The 26822-nt window shown below is 35.7% G+C and overlaps 1 long non-coding RNA gene and 1 pseudogene across 13 annotated transcripts in view; both read right to left on the reverse strand.

Moving 5' to 3' along the window:
- Positions 1-5906: 5906 nt before the first annotated feature.
- Positions 5907-26822, reverse strand: part of LOC119871961 — a 325713-nt gene continuing 304797 nt past the window's right edge. For all 13 annotated transcript variants that reach the window (XR_005360141.1, XR_005360142.1, XR_005360136.1 and 10 more), the window contains 2 exons: positions 10236-10483; positions 5907-5962 (listed from right to left, as the gene is read on the reverse strand). This is a non-coding gene — a long non-coding RNA (uncharacterized LOC119871961). The remainder of the gene's footprint in view (positions 5963-10235; positions 10484-26822) is intronic.
- Positions 19218-20053, reverse strand: LOC100856440 (annotated as a pseudogene).

The following is a 26822-nucleotide window of genomic DNA, read 5'->3' on the forward strand; positions in this document are numbered from 1 at the left end:
ACTCCAGGATCATGCCCTGAACTGAAGGCAGATGCTCTACTGCTGAGCCATCCAGGTGTCCCCATAGGTTGTTTTTTTTTTATTAAATTGTTATCTTTGATGTGCAGAAGCTCTCAAGTTTGGTGTATTCCTCTTTGTCTATTTTTATTTTTGTTGCCTGTGCTTTTGGTGTCATATTTTGGTATGCAAAAAATCATTGCCAAGACCAATGTCAAGAAGGTTTTCCCCTATTTTCTTTCAGGAGTTTATAGTTTCTTATATTTGAATCTTTCATCAATTTTTAGTTGTTTTTTGTGTATGGACATGAGATAGGTCTATTTCATTCTTTTGCATGTAGATAATCAATTTTCCCTGCACCAAGTGTTGAAGAGACTATTCTTTCCCCACTGTGTTTTCCTGGCACCCTTATCAAAGCTTTGCTCTTCTTTCTCAAGATTGCTTTGGCTATTTGAGGTGTTTTGTGGTTCCATATGAATTTTAGAATTTTTAAAAAAGATTTTATTTATTTATTCATGAGAGAGACACACACATACAGAGAGAGAGAGAGACAGAGACAGAGACAGAGACAGAGACACAGGCAGAGGAAGAAGCAGGCTCCATGCAGGTCGCCTGACGTGGGACTCCATCACAGGTCTCCAGGATCACACCCCGGGCTGAAGGTGGCACTAAACCGCTGAGCCACTCAGGCTGCCCTAGAATTTTTTCTCTATTTCTATAAAAAATATTGGGATCTTGATGGGGTTTGCACTGAATCTGTAGATAGCTTTGGGTAGTATGGACAGTGTAGTAATATTAACTCTTCCAGTTTATGAACACAAGATGTCTTTCCATTTATTTTTAAATGGAAAATTAAAAAATCTTTCTTCATCAATTTTTATAATTTTTAGTGTACAAATTTTTTCAACTTTTTGGTTTAGTTAATTACTAAATATTCTATTCTTTTTGTTACTAATGTGAATGGGATTACTTTCTTATGTTTTTTTGGATAGTTTGTTGTTATGCATAGTAATATTACTGACTTTTGTATGTTGATTTTGTATGCTGAAACTTTACTAATTAGTTGAACTTATTTACTAATTATTAGAAGTTCTAACAATAATGTTAGTAGTTCTAACAATATTTTGGTGGCATCTTTTTTTTCTTTTTAAAGATTTTATTTAGGGATCCCTGGGTGGTGCAGCGGTTTGGCGCCTGCCTTTGGCCCAGGGCGCGATCCTGGAGACCGGGGATTGAATCCCACGTAGGGCTCCCGGTGCATGGAGCCTGCTTCTCCCTCTGCCTATGTCTCTGCCTCTCTCTCTCTCTCTGTGTGACTATCATAAGTAAATTTAAAAAAATTAAGAAAAAAGATTTTATTTATTTATTCACAAGAGACACACACACAGAGAGAAAGGCAGAGACCCAGGTATTAGTTCTCTGAATATCTGGTAGAGTGCCCATGAAACCATCTGCTTCTGGGCTTTGTTAAAAGGATTTTGATTACTGATTCAATCTTCTTACCTGTTATTATATTTCTTTTTGATTCATTCTTGGTTGGTTGTATGTCTCTAGGAATTTATCCATTTCTTCTAGGTTATGCAATATGTTGGTATGTAATTGTTTATAATAGTCCCTTATATCAACCTTTTTATTTCTGCCATCCATTGTCATGTTTCCTTTTCCACTTCTCATTTTATTTAGTCTTCTTTTTTTTTTTTCAATGTAGCTAAGAGTATGACAATTTTGTTTTTCCAAAACACAACTCTTAGTTTTATCAGTTTTTTCTATTGTTTTTCTATTCTTTATTTCATTCATTTCCACTCTAACATTTACTATTTCCTTCTTTCTTTTAATTTTGGGTTTAGTTTGTCCCCCCCCCCCCCCCCCCCCCCCCGCCCGCCAAGTTCCTTGAGTTGTAAAGTTAGGTCGTTTAATTGAGATCTTTCTTCTTTTTAAATGTAGGCATTGATTGCTATAAACTTCCCTCTTAGTACTCCTTTTGCTGCATCCTATACATTTTGGTAAGTTGTATTTTTGTTTGTCTCAATGTATTTTTAATATTCCTTTTTGACTTCCTCTTTAGTCAATGGGTTGTTCAAGAGTATGTTGTTTAGTTTACTTGTTGGTGAATTTTCCTGTTTCCTTTCTGTTATTGATTTCTAGTTTCATTCCACTGTAGTCTGAGAAGATACTTGGTAAGATTTCTGTCTTTTAAAACTTATTAAGACTTGTTTTGTGACCTAACATGTAATCTACCTGTTGTTATTGGGTAGGATGTTCTATACATGCCTGTTAGCTCCATTTGGTCTATAATGTTGTTTAAGTTAGCTCTTTCCTTATTGATTTTTCTGCCTGGACATTCTATTCATTATTAAAAGTAGGATATTGATGTATCCTACCACTATTGTATTGTCATTTCTCTCCCCTCAGATGTCATTACTTGTTTTATATATTTGGGTACTCTGATCTGAGGTGTGTATGTCTATTTATAATGGTTATATATTCCTATTGAATTGACTCTTTTATCATTATATAATATTGTTCTTTGTTTCTAGTGGCAGTTGTTTTTTTAAAAATATTTTATTTATTCATGAGAGAGAGAGAGAGAGAGAGAGAGAGAGAGAAAGAGGGAGAAGCAGGTTCCATGCAGGGAAGCCTGACATGGGACTCGACTCAATTCCGGGTCTCCAGGACCATGCCCCAAGGTGAAGGCAGGGCTAAACCACCGGGCCACCTGGGCTGCTCTCTAGTGGCAGTTTTTTAAAGTCTATTTTGTATGATAGAAGTATAGTTATTCTTTGTGTTTTTTTTTTGTTTTTTTTTTTTTTTTTTTGGCTACCACTTGCATGGCACATATTTTCCCATTGCCTTCCTTTCAGACTATGCGTGTCTTTATATTTAAAGGAAGTCTTTTGTAAACAGTATCATTGGATCTTATTTTCTTTTATCTCTTTATCCACTCTATGCCTTTTACTGGGTAGTTTAATTTACTTATACTTAATGTAATTATTGATTGATCAGATGCTTTCTATTGCCATTTCATTAATTGACTTCTGTTTGTTTTGCAGTCCATGTCAAATAGCCAGCTTTCAGGCATTTCCCATAGCAATGGACATATGACAGTTATAAAACAATTATAACATAGTTGTAACACAATCCCCTGTTACCTTTCCCCACATCTCTCCACTGCAACCCTGGAGGAGCTAAGATAGTTTGTAGAATATGGAGGAGGAACAAGAGCAGGGAGGAATCTGGAAGGGTAAACAATAAAAGTACTTCCCCATTTCAAGTTCCCATGTGTTGGTCAGGTCTGAGCTATAGGAAGGATAGGGGAGGATTAGAAGCTTTAAACTAAATGTGAAATTAAAATTTGTATTCAGAGTAGACTAGACTTTTAATATCTGAAAATGAAACATGTTTATTAAGAATAATTGAAATTGACAAAAAGCTATGGGATCTCTCTGGAAAAAGTAGATCATACAGAGGAAGTCTGAAGGGGATTAGTGGGAGGAAAACAAGTCTATTTCTTGACAAATTTAACTAAGTTCAACATGTTCAATAAACATGTTACATATTTATTGTGATTACTGATATATCTGGTCTCATTTCTAGATAGTTATTTTGTGCTTCTATTTACTTTGTTTTTTCTCTTTTTTATCTCAATACAATATCAATAATTTTTCCATATTCTCCTTTTCCCATTTTAGCTTTGAAAACTATAAACTATTAATTTAGAAATAAATTTTCTCAAGGCCTAAATTATCAAGTAATTTGATATGTTTCTCTTTCCCTTGCAGTTTGACATAGATCTTGGTATATTTTATTACACATTAAATGACACAATCTACCATTTTATTATTGTGTATACTTTTGGATTAACCTCTTTAAAACCAAAATATTACTAAACCTTTCTAATATTGGCTGTTAATAATATATTTATAAATTTTTATGCTCATTGTAATTTTGTATATTCATGTCTTCCTTTGAGTTGTCTTTGCTTCTTATTTTCTTGTATTCTTTTCCAGTTGTGTAGTGAGTTTTGCTCTCTTTCTTGAATGTTAGTATAGTTGAATATAAAATTCTAAATTGATCATTATTTCTCTCCAACACCATTATATTCTGGCATTTATTGTTTCTATTGCAAAGATTTTTGTAGGTATAAAATGTCTTTCCTTTTTAAGGTAATCTGTCTTTTCTTTGTGTTAGCTTTTAAGATTCTTCTTTATCTTTTATGTTCTACAGATCCATTACAATGCAACTTGGTATGATTTACATTTATTTATCCTGCTCACTATTCAAAGTGTGTTTTAAATCTGAAGGCCACTAACTTTTGAATTCTGGAAATTTGAAAGTTATCATCTCTTCAAATATAGTTTTCCCCCTTATCTTTCTATTCATTTCCTGTTGATCTATTTTTATTAATTATTTTTTATTTAAGTTTTTTTTCTGTGAATCTATTTTTTTTTTAAAGATGTATTTATTTTTTAGAGAGAGTGAGGGGAGAGACAGAGGGAGAGTCACAAGCAGATTCTATGTGGGTCTTGATCTCACAAATCTGAGATCAGAACCTGAGCTGAAACCAAGAGCCAAGAGCTGAAACCAAGAGCTCAACCAACTGTGCCACCAAGGCACCCCTGCCATAGGTCTATTTTTAAAAATTATTTATTATTATTTTTTAAAGATTTTATTTATTTATTCATGAGAGACATACACACACACAGAGAGGCAGAGACACAGGCAGAGGGAGAAGCAGGTTCCATGCAGGGAGCCTGACGTGGGACTCCATCCAGGTCTCCAGGGTCAGGCCCTGGACTGAAGGTGGTGCTAAACTGCTGAGCCACCCAGGGATCCCCCCATAGGTCTATTTTTAGACTTGGTTTGGAGCATTTCAATATATCCTATATCTTAATTTCTTTTACTTGTTATTTCTTTGTGTTTTTTTTGTGAATTTCTCACACTGCCCCCCACATACTGATTATTTCTTTGTTGTATATAATCTAGATTTTAATCCTTTTGAGTTTTTTAATATTTCCACCTATAGCTATTAATATGTTATTTTAGTTCTGATGCAGAAGAGATTTTTAAAATATAACCATTATTACAAGTTTGAGGAGAAATGTGCACTCCAGGATGCATGGATAGACATTATTTCTTAGAATGTACCAATTACATTACAAGGCACAACTGGGTGGATATGTTATATCTTACCTAATAAAGCCTGCTATTGTTTTCTCTTATGATACATCTAAGATAGTGTATTTATAATGCTAATAACTTTTGTTATTCTTTTTCTTTAATGGTCTGAGTTCTTTTTTAAAATTTATATTTATTAATTAATTTATTTATTTATTTTATTATTTTAAAAGATTTTATTTATTTATTCATGAGAAACACAGAGAGAGAGAGAGAGGCAGAGACAGAGGCAGAGGGAGGAGCAGGCTCCACGCAGGGAAACCAATGTGAGACTCGATCCTGGGACTGAGGGATCATGCCCTGAGCCAAAGGCAGATGCTCAACCGCTGAGCCACCCAGGCATCCCTATTTTTTAATTTTTAAAATACATTTTTTTTTTTTCATGAAAGACACAGAGAGAGGCAGAGACAAAGACAGAAGGAAAAGCAGGCTCCTCACAGGGAGCCCAAGGCGGGACTCAATCCCCGGTCCAGAATCATGCCCTGAACTCAAGGCAGATGCTTAACCACTGACCTACCCAAGTGTCCCTGATCTGAGTTCTTAACTGTCTAAGGAGATGAAGTATTTTGTGATTATTTAAAAAGAATAGTGACAAAACAATTGATTTTCAAAATAATATATGCAAGAATGTTTGAAGTCCGTTTTCATAATTCAATACATTAAAGAGGGCTGGATAATGAGCACATTTCAAATATTTCAAATGCAAATAAAAGACAGCTAAATAGGCACTTTACCGAATTTCTCCAGACAAAAGATTTCAGAACCTATCCAAAGCATGTAATCCCTTCACCTAAAAGGGAAAATATACAGGAAGTGGTAAGAGATTAGAAACAGAGAACTTTAATGGAGAATATCGGGCATTGTTTTGGTTTTTTTTTTGCATTGTAATATAACAGTTAGCATGAAAGTTACAGTGGTAAACTTCAAGTCTGTTTAGGTTAATGGTTATTTCATGTCAAGTGATTAAATGAAGGTGGTTTGAAATGCAATAGCCTATGGTGTAGTCATTATTTTTTATCTCAACTCTTTAGCTATGGAAATGTTTATCTTTCCTCTGAGGAGAATACAAAATTCATTAAAGGAAACAAAAAACTAATGTCTAATAAACCTTCTAATTAATATAGCATCTGTACTACCTCTTCAAATATAATATTCCGCAATAGCAATTATAAAATGCGTAATAAGAAAACACAAATTTCCTTTGGATTTTTACAGATCATTAGAAACTTTTTTGGCTTTTAGCATTTGAAATTATTGATCAGTCATTCCTTTAAATAAAGATCTCAGTTTTTGAATCCTGTTTCTATTCCTTTCTTCTTCTATGTCATCTATTGTTGTCTTTAACCCTCAGTTCTACTTGACTTATTGTCTCTTTAACAATTTCATTCAAAGTATTAACCTGTTCTTGGGATATTAAATATTGTTTCTTTCTGGTAATCAAAGTCTACTTCTATAGTTCTGATACCACTCTAAAATGTCCATTGTGTATTTGCAACTGCCTACTCATATTTAGCTATTTGAAAAGAACTTCTACACAACATGTTTAAAATGTATTCCAAAGGAACATTTATGGAAGACTTAATTTTGTCCAGACCACTGTCTGGCGTGTTGCATCTATGTAAATCAGGATGTATAATGAACTAGAATTTAAGGGGAATAAAGACCCAATCACAAATAATTACAGATACAATGTGATGAGGACTGGGAGTAGAGAACAGTGCACAATATGTTATGGGTGCCAAGAGCAGCTGGCCGATCCCTTAAAATCCTCCCTTCAAGCTCAAAACACTACAGTCATCTTTGACTTATTATTCCTGCATTCCATATTACTAAATTAGTTACCAAATCCCATTTGTGATTTTTTTTCTTGCAAAAATCTCATAGAAATTCTGCCCTCATCTGTCCTCCACTCCTTGCTATCTCCATTGTCACTGTGGCTGGTTCAATCTCTCTGTTTCACCGGGATTGTTTTTTTTTTTTTTTTTTTCCACCGGGATTGTTTTCATATCCCATTAACTAGACTCTCTGTTTAAATCTCTCTTCTTTAAATCTCATTGTCATAATGTTAGGTTATTGTCAGTGTTGGCCACATGATTAGATCAATATCTAACACCAAAAACAGCTAGAATTACCACTTTGGTGTTTCAATATCACTCATAATGATTGCCTTATACTAGTCAATATTAATAATTTCAAGTGAAGTCAACAAACAATTGTAGACATTGTTCAAATGTGTCTCCCAATCTTTTCAGTATTGAAAAGAACTTTTATCATTTCACTGTCTTGCTTATCGAACTCAAGTCTACCACTAAAAGCTGTAAACTAAAGTTGTTTAACTTTCCTGGGCCATTTTTCCTTATCTGTACAATAGATTATTTCCCAAAGCTTTGTTTCTTTAAAAAGTACATGTAAGTATGAAAACCAATGCTTAGCACATAGTATATGTAGCTGCTTTACTAATCCTTATTATTACCCATTCTCTCCAAACCTTATGAAGTTTTGCCTCTTACTAAACTTATAACACTTGTGTTGTAGTTTTTTATACATATTCTCCATCCTATTAAAACATATGCTGCATGAAGGCAGGGACTGAATCTTATTTGTCTTCAGGCATGACTTGTGAACCGATTTTTCACTGGCCAATGATTTGTCACCCAATAGGATTTGACAGATTCCTGTTTGATTTGCAGTTGATGGGGACAAAAAGCACCAGAGCTCAATTAAAATGATACTTGAAAGATACTTGATATCACTAAAATCTATGGAATTATGTATTAAATGGTCCCCAAAGAATCAGCTATTTTAAAAATTAAAAATTATTACAAAGAGCTTAATACATCATGTTATATATCATGTACCATAAAAATGTCAAAAGTAGCTTTATTGTACATTACTATATATCTTGATGGTGATCTATCTAGACAAGTAAGGCTTGCTGTATTTGAAGATGGATAATAAAGTTCACACTCTAAGAAAATGTTTAAAATATGAAATAGAATGAGGGATGGTAGAAGAGAATTCCTTGGGAGAATGCAGTTAGGGCATCTTTGAATCTCAACAGTTTGCAATTCCTTTCACAGTACATAAATGATTTAACAGTAACACAGAGTGTCCAGATTAAATTATTTCCATTTCTATTACTGTACAACCTATAATAAGTAACCAGATAAGATGCTGAATGATTATAGTGTTATGATGTATGCTGATCTGATCTGTTTTTTTTTTTCTTTTTTGTTTTGTTTTGATTTCTGATGCCTTGGATCCTTGCCAAATCATTAAACAAGTCACATCCAGCTGAAGCTGGCTTGAACAGCTTCAGTGTAACTTGCAAAGGCCAGTTCATCAAAACCCTTAGGATCACACAAACAAGGGAAAAATACCAAGGGGCCTCTCCTATTTGTTTTTCTGGCTATCTGTGTTCCATGGGAAGGAAATAAAATAACATGAACAGTATTTAAATGCTCTGTTTTGACAGGTTATTAAGATTCCTACCACAACCTGTCTGTTCCTCTCTGATCAAGCCAAGTCCAAAAACAGCAGAATATATCTAAAGTCACTACACACACATATAAAACAAAAATGCTAGAAAAGAAGGAAGAGTGGGAAAAAATCATGCCAATATGAATACTGTGTTAGAGTTGTGGGGGGTTTAAACCAAGACACATGCTAGCATGGTAGAGTATTTCAGTATAGTTGACTGGTGTAAAATTTCCTCACAGAATTTAGTTACTGGTGGCTCAAGTGCTGTCAATCTCACTTTGTTCTACTATGTAATCAATAGTTCCAACCAAGACCTCCATGGGAAGCCAGGTTCTTATCCTCTGAAATGAGAGCCCACTCTGTGTATGAGATTTCCTATCATGGGGCCAGCTCTGATACAGACAGTGGGGCACCAACACTTACTTCTCCAGGTCCCTTTATAAATATTCTTCTAATGACACAAATTTCACTGTGATGAGCATAGGCTTGGGTCCCTGACTTATACTCTTCTAAGGTTGAATTGTAATAAAATATGGAGGTTTCCATAATGAGGGGCACTGGAGAATCCAAGCTTGATATACAATTAAAGAGATTCTGAGAGGGATCCCTGGGTGGCGCAGCGGTTTGGCGCCTGCCTTTGGCCCAGGGCGCGATCCCGGAGACCGGGGATCGAGTCCCACATCGGGTTCCCGGTGCATGGAGCCTGCTTCTCCCTCTGCCTGTGTCTCTGCCTCTCTCTCTCTCTCTGTGTGTGACTATCATAAATAAATAAAAATTAAGAAAAAAAATTAAAAAAAAAAAAGAGATTCTGAGAATTATAGAAGATACAACATTCCTGTACATGAGATAGACTGAGTTATGCCATAAAATGAGTATCTTTGGTATAGACCATGGATTGGCCGAACTACATCCTATGGGCCATTTCTGTCAGTTTTAATTTTTATTTATTTTTAAAGAAGATTTTCTTTATTCATGAAAGACACAGAGAGGCAGAGACATAGGCAGAGGGAGAAGCAGGCTCCTCAAGGCAGCCCGATGTGGGACTTGATCCTGGGATTCCAGGACCACACCCTGAGCCAAAGGCAGACACTCAATAGCTGAGCCACTCAAGCATCCCCAGGCTGTCAGGTTTTATAAATAGAGTTTTAATGGAACATGGTCATGCCTATCCATTCATTTACATATTGCCTATGTAATGCTCTGTTTTGACCTAACCTGTCAGAAGTGAGTAGTGGCACTAGAAACTGTATGGTCCTCAAGTTTAAAGTAGTAACTGAGCAAAATTATCTAGGCTCAGTTCTTTGTCAACTGTGTTTATTTTGGTGGGAAATAACATGCACATAGATGAAAATCAAACAGGCCTAAGAGAATAGGTCATAGCAACAATACCCTCCAGGAAGGCACTTATTGGTGTGTCTTTTATGAGAGGCAGTACATAAGGTGTTCTGAGAGGCAGTACAGTAACAACTTGAACTGGGATTTGACCCATAGTTCTGCCATTTAATGGAGCTAACAAACCATACCTCACAGGGTTATTATCAGGATTAAGTATTATGGCTTATGTGACAACACTTAGTACTCACAAAATTATTGTGTTTTTTCCTTCCAGTCTTCCTGTCTTCACAGTAGCTGGCACAGATCTGAACACATCATCCACACCTGACCTTGACACATTTTGAGTAAGGAGTGGCACTTGTCTGGAGTTGCATCTTGACTCTCACTGGTGCTTTTCTTTTAGGTGATGCAGAGATTCCAAATCCTTTAGGATTGCCATTGTGAATATCCATGATAGTTACCTATGGCTTTAAAATCTTTGCCTCCTTTCTAGAACCTAGAAAGCATAAAAAAGAAGCCTCATATACAAAAAGGGAAGGAGAAATTATTTGTCCATAATTAAGTATAGGTTACAATACCCATTCAGCACTCACGATAATAGGTTATTATCCATGTTAGTCACATGATTAGACATCAAAAACACCTCAAATTACTATTTTGATGTCAACATCACTCATGGTTATTGAATTATACTAGTTAATATTAATAACTGCAAATGAAGTTAACAATTGCAGATATTGTCCACAGTAACTCGATATAAATTAAAAAATTATATTTGTTGAAAATATACAGACTTTCTTTATATTGTCAATACATTTGAATTCATTTATATAGAATATTAATTCTATAACAGGTTACACTGAAACTAACATATTAGGAGCCATTGTCAATAGATTAATTAGGTAAATGTGAAATTATAATCTAAATCATTATTAGAATAAAACTGAAAGTTAAATTTACAAAATTTGCACTAATCTAGAATTATAATACTCATTGTATGAAGTGAGGTATGAGGTAGAGACTTTGTTCTGTATAAAGTGAGGTATGGGCAACATGAGAGATCATTATAGAATAATCCTTTTATTTTCCAGACGAGAAAACAAAAGCCCAGAGATCTGCTGAGAGTCATGCAACTTGTTAATAATCCAGCCAGAACAAGAACTTCTAGACCACACTGGAATATTATATAAATGATTTTTTCCAACTAGCATCCAACACCCTTATAGAATTGTTCTCTTCTATTATTATTCTTGTTACAAATAACTTAAATTTAAAGTTATTTATGTATGTCTATTTCTCTCACTAGAACATGAATTTTTATTTCTGGAAGTCTAGGATGAGGTCTGATTTTTCTTTGTAGTTTTGCACATGTAGGTAATCAATAAGTTTTTGTTTAATATTCTATCTCAATTATTATCTTTATGGTATTGCCAGTTTGATATGAAGGATAATATTTTTAAAATAATTTAGTACTTAGATTTGTTATAACACTAATAATAAAGCAATAGAACTATTTAATATCTAAACTTCATTTTAGAGATGGCTTGATTTGGGGGAACTGAGCCATAACATCTCTGCCATGTTTTTTTATATATACATTATAGAAAAGATGTGTCTTGAGCAACTGAACTTGCCTTATCACCCTAATGGTCTGTGACTCAATACAGCATAGACAGGCTTTTCTTAGGTGAGTTTGAGTGACCCCCAGTTCTCCCTAGCATCATCTTAATCTTGTATCTCTCAACATTCAGCCCACATTCAGTCCCTGCAGCTGGTGCATGTTTAAAAGATTTTCACTCACACTGTTTTGCCAGTGTGATAGATTTGATTCACCAGCTGGGATTTTCATATGTTCTGTAGCTTCCTACAGCTTTTCATTGGGCTTGGGTCTCTCTGCTTCCCTCATATTAGTAATGATTCTGGAATAATGGAAAAGGGCTCAGATTTAAGTGTTGCAGCAATTTAAATATCACTTTTATCGTTTTCTTCCTTACATTTCAACAGCATCCTGTCTACTAATATTAACACCACAGCTTGAGGCAGGCACAAACCAATTTGCCTTTATGGATTCTTTGACCTCTAAATGTCCTTGCTCTGTTTCTGAGCCCTTCCAACACAAGTCGGACCTTAGCGCTATAAGCCTTTATCTACTTGTCCTCTACAAAGGCAAGTAAAAAGTAAGGCAACATTTACCTTTTCCCTTATAGCAAACAGACTATATAAGTTATGAATGTACACAGATCCCTGCTTTCTTTTAGTAATTCAAGTAGGAAATCCATATATTTTGAGGGTGTGTAAAGTGGATTTTTTATTGAATGAGAATATCAGGCTCATGGAATGAACTTGACAGAAATTTATTGAAATTTCTGTGGTTGACATTATAAAAAACATGGATTCCTAGTGAAGTCTTTATGGAATCTAAGTTATGCTTTTAACATTGTATAAATATTAATTTTGTTGAGAGGATGACCAGAAAATAATGCTTATTTCTTACTGAATTCAGAGAAAATAGAAGAGCATTTTGTATTGAATACCTCCTCTATCTTTTCAGCACAAATGAATGACTAAATCCGTTACGTGAAAACATCATAGCAGACAGTCCTTTCCATTAATGACTTGTAATGAAATAATAAACATGCTGAAGAGAAAGACATGAGAGATTGCAGATCATTTGTGCAGTAAGTGATTTATCTCAGGACCCAGAGGTCAACCAATGAGAAAGCTGCCATGAGAATAAACATTGAATATCCTCTTCTTTCTCTATTTTGCTGGTCACCTATAATGACTTGAATGATCTATTCAAATTATTGAGTCTTAATTGTGAAATGTCCCAGAAAAACACTCTATGATCCGCACAGATGAATCTAAAAAAGGTAGTCTCATTTATGACTATATGCAAAAGTTATAAGGTAGTAATAAATAGAATTCAGCAATGTTTCACAATACTAATGTTGTATGACCCAGAAAGGTTTGTTATAGGAATAGAAGAGTATTCCAATATTGGGAAATCTGTCAACATAATTGATCATATCACCAAATCAAAAAAGAAAAACAAAATTGTGATATCAGTACACATTGAAAAGGCATTTAATATAGTCCAAAAGTCTGTCCTAATAAGTAGAAAGAACCTACTTAAACTACTTAGGAACCTACTTTACTTAGTACTAAGGTGATTTTTCTGGAAACCAACAGAAAATGTCATTCTAAATAACAAAACTCTAAAACCATTTCAATTAAAATCAGAAACTATTTAGAAAGATCCACTGATAGTAATTATTACATTACCACTATCTTGTAGATTCTACTGACTGCAATGAGCCAGGAAAAGTAAATAATATGAATAAACATTGGAAAAGACACCACTAAGACAGGTGTGCTGAATTGTTTGAATGTTAACTAGATTACAAAGAGAACCATTTTTCAAAAGCCTTTCCCTTCCCTGTGATTTTGTATAAGAGTTGGCCAAAAGTGAAAGTCACATGAGACTTGGGAGGTGAACATGGAACAGTAATCACTATCTCTGAAGATCTTCTGAGTCAGAGATGATGACGGACAGATGTAGGGTTGCCTACTGAATTCCAATTTGTCATTATTTTTCCCTACTCCGCATCCAATTCTGCTTCCTGACTGGTAGATTTGCTGACCAAGAGTAGCCACAGGCTCTCCATCAGATGCTTGACTTTAAAGACCTCAGAAGTGGAAGCTGTGCAGAGGAGCCAGCTTTCCAGAAACTTTTCTGCTAATTTCCTTTAATGCTCCTTCTCGTGCACCTGAATCTTTCCAGATTTTCAGTAACACAGTTAGGAAGGTTGGGTAGTAACTTTTCTCTGATCTTCCAACTTCCCCTTTAGGGTCTTTACTTCCTAACCGCTCCCATAGTTATGTAAGGCCTTGTTCCTATCATTGAACCTCATTTCACAATACCAGTTGTTTTGCTTCTCTGATTAAATTCTGACTTATAGAATTAATAATCTGTTAAGGATGTGGATGCAGATAAATGCTAAAAGTAAATGTATTTTAGCAATGTGGACCTAGAAATAAAAATGGAAAAATAGCAATATTTTTTCACAATAGTGACAAAAACTATAAAGTAACTAGGAATAAAATTACAGAGGTACAGCATTATATGGAGACAACAATAAAATCTTATTGAAGGACATAGAACAAAATCTAAGCAATTAGGAAGGCCTTTTATGTTCTTGGGTGGGAGACCAAAGATGACAAAATGATAATTCTCTCAAGTTAATCTAAATTAATATAATTAAGATCCTAATATAACAAAAATGGTTTTTCTTATTATTTATAAATTCATGGGTAAGAATAAATATCCTAAAATAACCTAGAACGATATGAAAAATAATCTAGAAAGATATGTACATGGTGGGAGCCCTTTGCTATATGTAAGAACATATTATACAGCTTTTATAATGAAATCAATATGATATCAGTGTGAGAATAGGTCCGTTGACAGAATAGAAAATCCAGAAATAGATCATAATATATACGAGAATTTTTTTTATTTATTTTTTTAATTTTCTTTTTTAACTTATTTATGATAGTCACAGAGAGAGAGAGAGAGAGAGAGAGAGAGGCAGAGACATAGGCAGAGGGAGAAGCAGGCTCCATGCACCGGGAGCCTGATGTGGGATTCGATCCCGGGTCTCCAGGATCGCACCCTGGGCCAAAGGCAGGCACCAAACCGCTGTGCCACCCAGGGATCCCTATACGAGAATTTAATATACGAAAAATTTGTAGGTCAATTTAGTGGTGTAAAGTATACTTTATTTAAGTAATAATATTTGCACTAGTTCATTGATTGATCTATGAGTGTGAAAAGAGAGTCAGAAGGATACATAAGGTTATTAATGCAAGTTATCTATAGGATGGATGTGGGACAAAAGGCAGGAGTTGGGGAGAAGAGACAAAAAGAAAAGTAAATCACCAAGTAAACTCAGAATATATGATTTATACCATGCATAAATAGTTATATTTTAGTATGATTGTATGCATATATGTATATGGAGAGATAGGAGTGAGAGATGTACTGACTTGTAAGAATCTGTATGATGTATCAGTGAAGAAAGCAAGTTGAAGATTAATAGAATTTGATTCTGCTTAGATAAAAAACAAACAGATGCACTGTATTAATCAGGGTTTAATCAGAGAAGCAGAACTTCTGGGAGACATATAGAATAAGGAATTTATTACAAGTATTTGACCATAATTTGATGCAAGGTCAAAGCGGGAGCTGATTAAACACTTTATATACAGCTGTTGCTTCTGTGTCCAGTGTTGAGCCTGAAGTCTTCAGGGCAGGCTGCTGTAAAGGAAAGGATATGATTTGGCATGCAATTCCAGGGGTAAATTGGAGCCTAGGAGGACAAGCTGGAACCCAAGTGGCTCTTTTATTTCCTCTAAACCTCCAACTTCAATGACAAGGGTGACTTGCAGAAACTGATACCCTTGGTCATGGAGTGGAAAATGCAGCTGACCCAGGAGTAGGAGAACCTTATGGAGATCCTGTGGGAGCTGAAGAATCTGTGGCATGGCTGCCACCTGATGACAACAAGATGAACCGGCAGATCCATAAAAGTGTGTATAAACTGTCATAAGACCTGAACCTATACTAATCTTCTCAATGTAATTATTCCTGCTGCTTCATTTTTGCCTTCCAAATACGCAAATTTCTCTGTGGCTCCTCTTAGCCTACAATCACATAAGGAAGGGAATTCTAAGGAAAGGAATTCTGGTAAATGTAGCTACTACAAACACACACACATACACACCACCCCTATATAAGTGTATGTGTACCTTTATGTTGGTATGAATAAGGAGAAAGGCATGGAAAAATATACTCCAGGCTTGTTAAGCCTAGTTCCATGGTGGAGATAATAGTAGAGGGATGTGGCCAGAGATTAAATAAAACATGATATACTTAAGCAACACAATGCCATGCAGCTGCTATAAGGAACAAGATGAGTCTTTATGACCCCTCAGAGAAAAATACCCTGGTGTTATGATGTTAAGTGGTAAAAAGCAAGACACCAAAAAACATCTAAAATATAATCTTATTTATGGAAGAACAGTCCAGTATGTTTGGATATAGAGGTATCTATCACCACTTACTGGCTGCGTGACCTGTGAGCAAGCTATTTAATATTTGTACACCTTATTTTCCTCATTTGTAAAATGGACATAGTAATAGTAATGATAGTATCTGGATTGTAGAATTGTCAAAAAGATTAAATGTGAGCCATTAAGTGCCTAAAATAGTGCTTGGCAAATAGGAAGTGCTCAAAAATACTAGTCATCATTATCATTATTCTGCTGTTATTTCTATCGTTATTAATATATCTGAATGGAAATCACTTTCCTCCGTCTCATACCCTATCAACTCAATTCTATCCTGTCAAATCAAGGAGAAAAGAGGAAGAGAAGAGGATCTGATTTAAACAGAGCTACCCCAGAAGGTTGTCACTGGCCCATGGGTCAGTGAGTTGTAACCCTGGGTAGTCATTAAAAGGATGTCGATGGCAAAAAGACACAAGGTCAAGCAATGCTTATCCAGAATAAAGCCTGGGATTGAGACAGGCAATTCTGGCTATGCATGAGTGTGTATGTGCACACGCGTGTGTGTGTTTTCTCCTGTTGTTAGCATAAACGTGCTTGTGTATACATTGGAAAGAACCAATATAACAACTCAGAATGAATGCACATAAGGAAAAGTTTTTAAATACTACAAAGATGAGGTCAGAGTGATATATAACCTTGTTTTCTGATCCATACATGAGAGTTAAAAGAAGGGACTGCCAGTATACTCATTTACACACCCTGAGCCCTGCAATTTATTTCACTGTATTTGATGTTAGCAGGGAATCATTTATTTAAAATTACTCAGAATACAGCACAAAGAGCTATTCTGTAGGTATGAAATGTGTCTAAACTGCAATAAAACCCCCCTCCTGCACTTTTGACACATTGTGACCACAGTAAAGGCAACATGAGGTTTCTTTTGTTTCTAGATGCTGCTGGAGGAAATATAACAATGCAGCATGAACAAGGTTCTCACCCCCCCCTTTTTTTTCCTACTGGGGCACACGTGGCTGACTAATGTTCCCCAGCACAATGCTCTTCTAAATGCAATTCCCAGTACACTGGCCATTACTTCATCTCATTCACTGCCACCCAAGAGAGCATTTCAAGATACAAATGAGTGAGACTGACATTGGAAGAGGATAACCTTGAAGACATTCTATTTTTTAATTAAAAATGTAATACATGATTATATTTAATCTTATTGTAATCTTATTAATCTTATTGTAAAAGACTTAAATATAGAAATATATACAATATACTCCTGTACCTGCTCCCACACACCCAAAGTCCTCCTTTCAACAGATAGAAGTTAATAAATGATGAAGTTTGATGTATATCCTTCATATACTCAATTTGCATTTGTACACATTTATATGTATACATGTGTTTATTTATAGCTATACCTCCACACACAGTGGGTTATGTTTCCATAAATAAGATAACATTTTAGGTAATTTTCAGTGATTTGCTTTTTTCCACTTAACATATTTTCATAAATATACCATATTTTATTTAACCTCTCAGTTGGTGGATATTTATGTTGTTTCATTTTTATTATTAAAAACCATTTTGGACTGGGCATATCTTCTCCTCCTTGTAGATATCTCTTTAAACATAAATGTATTTATTAAGAACAGATACCTAGAAGTGGAATTGCTGGGTCAGAGAATAAACTGCATTTTATGTTAGTACTTAATTAAATGCAAAATGTCCTAAAAATCTACCAATTTATACTTTCTCCAGTGGCATATATTTTTTCATTCATTCAAAAATGCTTACATGGGGCAGCCCCGGTGGCGCAGCGGTTTAACGCCGCCTGCAGCCCGGGGTGTGATCCTGGAGATCCAGGATCGAGTCCCACATCGGGCTTCCTGCATGGAGCCTGCTTCTTTCTCTGCCTGTGTCTCCACCTCTCTCTTCGCTCTCTCTGAATGAATAAATAAATAAATCTTTAAAAAAAAAAAAAAAGCTCACATGGTGGCTGCTTATTTACCTATCTACTACCTACCTGTCTCCCTCTTTCCCCTATCATCTACCTAACATGTGGAGGAAAATAAAGCAGATTAAGAGGTATCAGGATTGAGAGGGACAGGTTGTATATTTATTTTTATTAAAAAACATTTTTTTTAAAGGATTTTATTTATTTATTCATGAGAGACACACACAGAGAGAGACAGAGACACAGGCAGAGGGAGAAGCAGGCTCCATGCAGGAAGCCCGATGTGGGACTCGATCCCGGGACTCCAGGATCATGCCCTGGGCCGAGGGCAGGTGCTAAACCGCTGAGCCACCCAGGGATCCCCAGGTTGTATATTTAAATTAGGTGATACAGGTACCTTGCTAAAAAGGTAATCTCTGAGAAAACCTGAAGGAAGTATTGGAGGGAGTCACCCAGACATCTGCGAGAAGAGGATTTGAGATAGTGTGTATAGGAAAAACAAAGAGGCTGGTGTGGCAGGACTGAAGTGAGCAAGGGGAAACTAGGAGAGAGATAATGGGTATATGAGTATCCATCTCCTCAGGGTTATTTCTTATACCAAGAATTATTCCTCTTTTATTTTTTTAAATTCTTTTTATTTATTTTTATTTTATTTTAATTTTTTTTTATTCCTCTTTCAAGTGCTGGCAAGTCTACTTGCAAATTCACTCCTGTTTTTCAAATTTTATTCTGATTGATTACTAATTAGATGAACATTTTCATATGAACATTGGCCATTTTAGTTATCAGTCTACATATATCTTTTCATATCTTCTCATTTTTTATTGGATTTTTCTTACTGATTTTTAATATTTTCATTATTAATCCTTTTTTAATTATGTAAGTATTTTCTCCCAGTTTGTCTCAATTTTTATGAAATCCAACCTGTACATTTTATATATGATTTCTGGGTATTATTTTTAGCTTAAAATTAATGCTCCTCCCCTGTAAAATAGAGAAATCTTTTCCTATATTTTCTTCTGATAGTTTAATTTGTTGTTTATGTTTCATTATTTAGTCCATTTGAGATTTACATTTTTCTTTTAATATTCTTAAGAATTTATTATAAATTAGTGTCATAGGCTACAAGGAAGTAAAAGGACTATGTACAGCCTGATGGGAAACAGGCAGAGAGATGAGGAGGGCCAAGATGAGTCTAGGGCCTTGGTGGGCACATTCCCAGGGGGGAGGGGGCCCTGAAAGGGAAACCAGACAATCCTGTGAGACTTCAAGAACAACGGCATAACAAACAAACACGTTTGTGGTAATTGGGCCCACGCCTCTGTGGAGCTACTTCCATAATTCTGGTCAAGGGTCAAAGGAGGCCTCGTTTGCTCCGGGGAGGAGGCCACATTCCCAGTGGGAGCATGCCCATTGGAGTTCCTTGACCAGGAGGGATCCCCATGGGAGGCCTCGTGCCAGGTGGTGGGCCCATCATGCCTGGAGGCGATGCCCCCCGACCCATACGTGGGGGAGGACCCCCATGGCAGGGCAGGTACTGGGTCAGGGCCCTTGCAATGCTGGCGGTGGCAGCAGCTTCAGCAGCAGCCACAGTGCCTCTTTCCTGCTGGGATGGCCCACCAACCCTTCAGACTGGCCCTGCAAGTCCTGCAGGAGCCTGGGGCATTGGAACACCAGCTCGAATTCCTCTGCCAGCAGCCCTCCCAATCCCTGGGGCCCCAGCAGCTCCAGCAAGTGGCACTGGGGCAATGCCAGTATCTTTGGGAGGAGGTCCCTCTACTGTCATTGAGACCAGGTTCTCCCCCAGAAGCAGCACCAGACCGAAGACTTGCTTCTCTTCTCTTTCTGCTTGTTTTGAGTTCTTTGGCTTGATTTTCCTGGACTTATCACAGTCACAGAGGATCAAATTCATATGCTTGTCAAAAGCCTTGAAGGTGCCAATGAAGATCCGGCCGTCTTGTAGGATGCACCTCATCCTATAGTCGATGTGTTGCAGCATCCTGCTGCTCTTGCCCACAGTCATGTTGGTGGTTCTGATGGCTCCCATTCCCTCTAGATTGCCCTCAGCAGAGGCCTAGACGCCGGCCACTAGACCGCTTCCCACCTGAGATTTATATTTATGAATGTCATAAAGTATAATCATTTGTATAACATGCATATGTATTATTTTTTACCTTTCCTAAATTGAAATATAACATTAACATACTAAAATTTCATATATGTTAAATGTTTCTGTACCCACTATTCTGCTCTATTATCCTATTTTCTTGTCAATATCAGACTGTTTCAATTATTTAAGCTTCATAATGTATTTAGATACCTGATATGGATCTCCTGTCTTCATTGTCTTTTAAAAATATTCCTGGACATTCTATTACAGATGAATCTGAGAATCAATTTATCTAGGCACATTTTATTGGGATACTATTTAATTTTATAGATTAATTCAAAGAAAATTAATATCTGTAGAATATTGAGTGTTTTTATCTAGAAAATAGGTAGAGTATCTTTCCATTTACTTAGATTTCATTTTATAATTTGCAGTAAGTTTTTACAGCTTTGGTCCATGTAGATCTTGCATATTTTTATTAGGTTTGTTCCTCAGCATTTTTTGCTTTGCATTGCTACTTATAAATAGGGTGTATTAGTTTTGATTCCTTACTATGTTGATTTAATTGTTTTAATTGATTTAATTAATTGATTTAATTGTTGATTCCTTACTATGTTGATTTAATTGTTGATAAATTCAGGGGGAAAACCCCTCAAAACCCTGTAGTAAATAAAGATACAAGAGTGGTTTTACTCTGATTGCAGTCATTTAATAATCTATTGCTAGGAATAGAGGATCTGAATTGATTCCCTCATCAGAAAAATCTCCGGGATATGACAAATCAAAGAGATTACCTTTAGCCTTTGCTTCGGGACATTTATTTACTCAGGGAGGAGGCAATTAGGCCAAGCCCTAAGGCTCATATATGTTCAATCATCCTGGAATCTGAGAACAAAGCAACGTGGCTGGGATTTCTCTTCCCTCTCTCTACATTCATTCCCTGCTGTGAATTTTGACTTCCTTTTCTTTCAAGTCTTTATTTTGTATAACTAAAATTTTTTAGATTATGCAATATTTCATGCACATAGAAAAGCACAGGAATTAATATGACCTTAATTTAATAGCTGGGTCATTCAATATGACTCAGATTTAGTAGCTGTTAACTGTTTGCTATATTTGATTCAGAACTATTTTGCTTTTGAAAAAATTAGTTTTAAGAAAATAAAATACTACAAATACAGCTGAGAACACTATCCCCTCCCTTCCCATTCCCTCTGATATTGCTGTTTCACTCTTATGAACATTTTAAATATTTTTATGATTTTTCTGTGCACTTCGAAGTTATATTTATTATGTGTGTTCTTAGCATTTACATACTTGGTATAACATGTGTAGCCTTTTGTAACTTGATATTAAGGTGTTTTTTTTCTAAAGATTTTATTTATTTATTCATGAGAGACACACAGAGAGCCAGAGACACAGGCAGAGGGAGAAGCAGGCTCTGTGCAGGGAGCCCAATGTGGGACTCAGTCCCAGGACTCCAGGATCATGCCCTCCTGAGCCAAAGGCAGACGCTCAACTGTTGAGCCGCCCAGACGTCTCAATAAAGTGGGTTTTTGAAATTCATCCTTGTTGACACCGACACGACAGTTCTCTGAAGTTGCTCCTGATACTTTTGTTTATATCCTATTAGTCGGATTTAGCCAATCTCAGCTACCCCTGTGGCCAGCGAACTGAGAAATGTAGTTTTTATTCCAGGCAACCATGAGCCTGGCTAAAAATCAAGATATATATTACTTAGAGAAAAGGGGGTAACTAGTAGTAGGGTACAGCTAGTTCTCTCTGCCAAATGCTTTTAATTATAATATTGTAGATTTCTGATGTATACTTTTATTAGATTAAAGTGTTTGTTTTTTCCTTTCCTTAGCTTACTAAAGGGTTTTTTAAACAATGCTTTTAATTAGAAATAAGTGTTAAAAGATACTTTGGCATCTTTTACAATGATTATATGGATTTTCTACTTTAATCTGATAACAAATTATTATGGGTTTTCTAATGTTAAACTATCCTTGCATTCTAGAAATAAGTTTAATCAATCGATAATGTGAATCTTACATCTGTTAGAAACACATTTTCTTTTAAAACAGTGCAGTTTGATTTACTTAGGATTTAAACATATGTTTACAGATTAAATTGGCTTATTCTATCATTATTTATTATTTGTATGGATTTTATTTATTTATTTATTTATTTTTTAATTTTTTTTGGATTGTATGGATTTTTTAAAAAGACTTCATTTATATATATGTGAGAGAGAGTGCAAGAGAGTGAAAGCACGAGCAGGGTGAGGGGCAGAGGGAGAAGCAGACTCCCTGATGAGCAGGAAGCCCCATTCAGGGGCTGAATCCCAGGACTCTGGGATCATGACTTGAGCCAAAGGCAGATGCTTAGCCAACTGAACCACCCAGGTGCTCTTGTATGGATTTATAATCAAGATTATGCTAGCCATATAGAGTTAGTGGGAAAGTTTTTCATCTTTTTTATACTTTGGAAAATTTATTTAACCTAGAAATTGTCTTTAAATTTTAGAACAATTTGCCCAAAATATCATTTTGTCTAGGGTCTTTTTAAGGAATAGATATTTGACTTTTAAAATTTCTTCTATGGGATCCCTGGGTGGCGCAGCGGTTTGGCGCCTGCCTTTGGCCCAGGGCGCGATCCTGGAGACCCGGGATCGAATCCCACGTCGGGCTCCCGGTGCACGGAGCCTGCTTCTCCCTCTGCCTGTGTCTCTGAGCCTCTCTCTCTCTCTCTTTGTGACTATCATGAATAAATAAATAAAATCTTTAAAAAAAAAAAATAAAAAAAAATAAAATAAAATAAAATTTCTTCTATGATACTTTACTATCTCTCTTATTTTTTTTTAAGATTTTATTTATTTATTCATAGAGACACACACACAGAGAGAGAGAGAGAGAGAGAGAGAGAGGCAGAGACACAGGCAAGAGGGAGAAGCAGGCTCCATGCAGGGAGCCTGACATGGGACTTGATCCTGGATCTCTGGGACTGAGGGCGGTGCTAAACCGCTAAGTGACCTGGGCTGCCCTACTTTTCTATCTTGAGTCAATTTTTGTGATATATATTCTCTAGAAAAATTAACCTGTTAATTTAGATTTCCAAATTTGTTAGCATTCATTCATACTTAGGTTTCTTTTACATTGAAAATAGATTTCTGCATCTGTATTTATGTCTTCTCTTTTTTTTCTTGATCAGAATTGTCAGAGATTTTACAATTATGTTGGAGTTTTAAAGAACCATTTAATGATTTTATTAAGTGGTCCTTTCAGGTTTTTGCTTACTTCATTATTTTCTGTTTTAAATATTCTCCATCCAAATTGGTTTTTTTTTTCATCTAAATTCTTGCATTTTGTATTGAAGTCATTATAGCAGACATTGTTTATTGGCTACCCATTCCTATCTTCTTATCCCTTATCCACATCTAACTATAGAGGCTAAACAGCTAGATACCCAACTTCCCAGATGTTCTTGGAACTAAGTATAGCCCAACTAAGTATAACTAAGTATAGTATAGTATAGTATAGTATAGTATAGTATAGTATAGTATAGTGGGGGTTTTGTTTTTGTTTTTCTGTTTTTTCTGCTCACTAAAGCAAAGAAGCACATACCAACTTTATTTTTCTTTAAGTAATAGAAGGTAAGAGATAGTAGAGAGGAGGCATACCTGGTTGTAGGCACCAGCCTAGAAGTGGTATACATTATGCCCTGTCACATACCACTGGAGAGAACTTACTCATTTAGTCAAAACTACTTGTGAAGGAGGCTGGGAAATGCGACTACTATGTTGGTGGTTATAACTCTATTACTGTGGAAGAAAGGAACATGTTTGGAAAACAGGTTTTTAGCACATTGCTTACAACTCTTCCCACCTCCAATGGTATAGCAGTTAAGGACATAAATTATTCATGAATATACAAGCTTGTTAGTTGTTATATAATCCTTATTGGGACCTATATGGAAAAAAATTGAACTTTGAAAATATTCATCCAAATACTACAGGATACTACTAGCACTCTTATGTGACAAAAAGTAACAAAACTTGAGCTACAAGAATCAGACTCAAGTAAGCAGTGACAGAATGAGCAGCCAATTTGAAGTAATAATATTTCTGTAAGGGAAGATTATTTATAATTCTGTAAAGGGGGGATAAGCACACACACACACTGCCATACAACTGAGTGGCTCTCAATTCACTATGAAATTACATATAATTCAAACCAAATTAATAGTGGTTTGAATTTAAGTGGTTTTATCTGGCAGTGTCATAAAAACAATTAGCATTGGTTTGTACCAATTAGAAGTAAGTTTGTTTCTACCAAAACTAGTAGAGACAATTGTATGCACAAGTAGCATACAATTAAGTGGTTTTATCTGGCAGTGTCATAAAAACAATTAGCATTGGTTTGTACCAACTAGAAGTAAGTTTGTTTCTACCAAAACTAGTGGAGACAATTGTATGCACAAGTAGCACTATTCTGCTATGCATTCAGAAAGATTAAAAGAATAGAAAAAATGACATTCTTTCTGAGTCAGTTTAATTTAAAAAATATTATCTCATATTTTCTTATAGTTTGCTTTTATAAGTTTAAAATAATTGAATGAAAAAGTCTACAAACCACTTATTTTTTTTCTAGAATAGATGCAGGTATCTTTTATAATCTTTTTATTTGAAGTTGGGTTTTGGTTTTTTTTTTTGAGATTTTACTTATTTATTCATGGGAGACACCAAGAGAAGGCAGAGACATAGGCAGAGGGAGAAGCAGGCTCCTCGCAGGGAGCCCAGTGTGGGACTCGATCCCAGGACCCTGGGATTATGCCCTGAGCCAAAGGCAGATATTCAACCACTGAGCCACCCAGGCATCCCGTGAAGTCGGGTTTTAAAAAGCATAAGTTATACTCAGTAAGATTCGCTCTTTTTAGGTGTGCAATTTTATGAATTTTAGTAAATATACACACAATTGTACAGCTGCCACTAGAATCAAGGTATCAAATATTTCCACAAGTTCCTTATCCCCCCAAAAGTTTTCTCATATCCTTATGTAATTCCCAAGCAAAACATTTTGGAGGTGAACCAAAATTGTAACTGAGGTGCCCCAGCTGGTAAGCCAGGTTTTTCATCTGGGAGAATGCCATGAAGAAATCAAATGCAAATAAGCCAACTAGCTTATTTTTGTTTTTGTCCACCACTCCTATGCTGACATGCCATCTGCTTTTCCCAAGTGCTTCATTGGGCTAAATTATTTTAGCAGTGCATCATTCCTTTTGCTTTGCAAATATATTTTAAGAAAAATTGTGAAGGGATACTGCTTTTAATTCCACATGTCAACATAACTGTCTTTATTAAATATTTTCCAAATCCATCAGATGTTTAAAATATATTCTAGAAATAAAGAAGGGGCTTTCATATGAAGACAATGAATAAATATGGACATATTTATAGTAAACAGAATATGGTCTATGATAACCAGTAGGTGCTTAAGCATTTTTTCTCCTTTCTGTTATTATTGTTAGCCTGTGGAGAAGTGAATGTGAGAGGAAGTTGATGGAGTGGAGGGAGTGGCTGTATTCAGCAGAATGAAACAAATGCAAGAAGATACAGATGTATCATGAAGAGGACAGAGCAGGGATTTGAGTAGAGATGGCATTATTAAGAGATGTTTGTCATGGTTTGCTTTAGATAAAAGAAGCATTGTATAGTGAAGCCCTTCATTTGTATAGATGAGAAAACAGGCCCAGAGAGGTGCAGTGATATGATCAAGGTCAACCAGAGAGTTTGTAACAGAGCCAGGCTAAAACTATCTCTCCTAATTCTGTTCTGATACTCATTTTACTATTCTACATCTTTTTTTTTTTTTTAATTTTTTTATTTATTTATGATAGTTACAGAGAGAGAGAGAGAGGCAGAGACACAGGCAGAGGGAGAAGCAGGCTCCATGCACCAGGAGCCTGATGTGGGATTCGATCCCGGGTCTCCAGGATCGCGCCCTGGGCCAAAGGCAGGCGCCAAACCGCTGCGCCACCCAGGGATCCCCTATTCTACATCTTTATCCTAGTTGTTTCAGGAAGCAAGCAGTTGGAAATTCCTCTCTTATTTGCACTTGCTTTACACGACTCCTTACACCTTACTCTAGCTTTATCAAAGAAATACATTAACCATCACTTGGGGATGACACTCACTGCCTCAGAGGTGCCATTCTCAGCATTTTTCTCAGAGAATTAATCTCTACTTTTCTTTCCTAAAACCCTCTTAGCAGAGTAGAGGCCTCTTTTTTTGCTATAGGGCTAGCTGGAAACCTTGACTCTCTTGATATCATTTCTGTGGGGGAAAAATATTTTCCTATTTCCAAATAAACTTAACTTTCAACAGAAAGTCAAATACTTGGGGATTTTCTATAAACTTTTCCTTATATGTAGGTTTTTTTCTGTTTTGAAGAGAAATTATATATGTAGCTCCAGTCCAAAACTATGATTATAAATATATATATCATATGATCAACTATATCGAACATAACTCTCCTCCATAGGTTCTGGTGAAAACTGAGCTTTTTTTCTTGTTATAGCATATCACAATTCTACTCCAAATTATAGAGAATGGAGCAAAGTGTCTCACTATCTAGAAAACAGGTAGAGTTTTCCAGGTAGTGAAAAAGAAAGAGAAGAAAAACTTACAGT

Source organism: Canis lupus, chromosome 5 (genome assembly GCF_011100685.1).
Source record: "Canis lupus familiaris isolate Mischka breed German Shepherd chromosome 5, alternate assembly UU_Cfam_GSD_1.0, whole genome shotgun sequence".
Classification (NCBI taxonomy): Eukaryota; Metazoa; Chordata; class Mammalia; order Carnivora; family Canidae; genus Canis; species Canis lupus.